We start from the raw sequence: 1,966 nt of genomic DNA on the forward strand, positions 1-1,966 counted from the left end.
AGGGAAGAGTGGAAGTTAGAAGTTTGAAATTTCAGTTCAAGGACAGCAGGAATTGACATATGTAAACATACTTGAAAATGGGACTACATAGGACCAGAACAAAAATGTTCCATATAACATTCAAGTGTTATTACAATCTCTGAATGTACTGGAGCCCAAAGGGTTGATCTAATTTCCCAAGTTTCTTAAACCTAGATTACAAATTAAAGAGTCTAGAACGAGAAGCCCAAAAATTAAGATAACTGAGTGAAACTAGGAAATAATTGGCAATTAATGCCACACTAATTGTAAGATTTCAATCTTGGGTTGGATTTCAAAATGGGAGCAGAGCTATTGCAGGCAAGCCAAGATGCACTTGATTAGATTCCCTACAGTGTGGAAACAGACCTTTCAATCCAACCAGTCCACACTGACCCTCCGAAGAGCAACCCACCCAGACCCATTCCCGCTGACTAATACGCCTAACACTATGGGCAGTTTAGCATGACCAATTTCACCTAACCTGGACATCTTTGGATTGTGGGAGGAAACCGGAGTACCTAGAGGAAACCACGCTGGGAGGCAGCAGAGTGCTAAACACTGAGCCACAGTGCCACCTTCCAAAAAGTGAAATCTACTTTCCAATGTTGAAAAGATAAGATTGCAGAGTGTAACATTTTACAGCAAGTGATACGAATGTTGCAATGAGTCCTTCTTCTGCTCTTGAGATTTACAGTTTGCACTAATTTGCCCCAATTTGTTTTTATGCAGTATTAGGTTACATACAAAAACCTTTCATTTGAGAGACCCTCATTACATTTAGTCCTTTTGGTTTATGGTGCTCCACAGGAACTGTACCAAAAAATGGCAGATAGACTGAACATTTATAATAAATTGACAAATGGATACTAAGGAGAATTCTTGACTCCATGCAAGGGTTGACTCTACCACAATTAATTTGAGCAAAATTGAAGATGTACATTACATTTCTGGTTTTGGGGCAACTTGGAGAAGTAACCTTGGTTTTCCATTATTGCAGGAGCAAATAGAATTAGTTCACCTTCCTTTGAAGATTGAAAAATGGCCAATGAGACAACCTGCATTATTTGAGTTAATGAAGTAGTACTGCAGGAGAAAGATAATGATTTAGCGATGAAAGTCAAAAACAAAAATACTGCAGACAAATTCAGAAAATACTGGAGAAAGTCAGTAAATTAGCAGTACCTGGAAATATCATACCAGAATCAAAACATTAACTTTCTGCAAATGCTGCCAAAAAAGACAATATTTTCGATGTTCCACTCCTACCTTTATCCTGGCCCCAGTCATACTTCAAATAAATTTCAGCTAGGTTCAACTCCTAGCATAAATTGCAACATCCTTGATCTAAAACTGCAGAATGGGACCAGAAAGTAGTTGATATACTGCAGTGTAAGCTACAAATCTGCCAAAATGTCTACCAAGTAAGGCTAGGTCATTAAAGAATCAACTCTGAATATTCACACTAAACTGGCTTTCCAACAGTCAGCAAGGTGTGTAAAAGTGGAGTTTTTTTTGGCGGGGGGGGAAGCCTTCTGAAGTGAGACAGATAGATATACTCTCAGATCACAGGACAGGAGAGAAAGGCCAAACAAGGTGCATCACTGTAAAAGATTACCGCTGCTTTAGGAAAACTACAGTTTAAATTTGAGAAGCAATTAAGTGAAAAACAGGAAACTCAAACAGAAATAGCAATGCATTTTCTTCCCAACATGGGGCTGTTAAAATAAGCCCTTAGTAGCTTTGATGATAGTTATAAATAGTAGTCAAGCTGAAATATTTAGATAAAAGGAACAGCAATCAGACACAAAAAGATCAGAAAATAAAGAATGAAGCAGTTTATTGAAGGTGCAAGTACTACATTGGCCAGAGCTGTTAATGGTTGTAAAATAAAATGGCATAATCTGAAATGGTGGTACACTGGTGAATGGATTCATACAGCTACAAA

This window comes from Chiloscyllium plagiosum, chromosome 31, assembly GCF_004010195.1.
Source record: "Chiloscyllium plagiosum isolate BGI_BamShark_2017 chromosome 31, ASM401019v2, whole genome shotgun sequence".
Classification (NCBI taxonomy): domain Eukaryota; kingdom Metazoa; phylum Chordata; class Chondrichthyes; order Orectolobiformes; family Hemiscylliidae; genus Chiloscyllium; species Chiloscyllium plagiosum.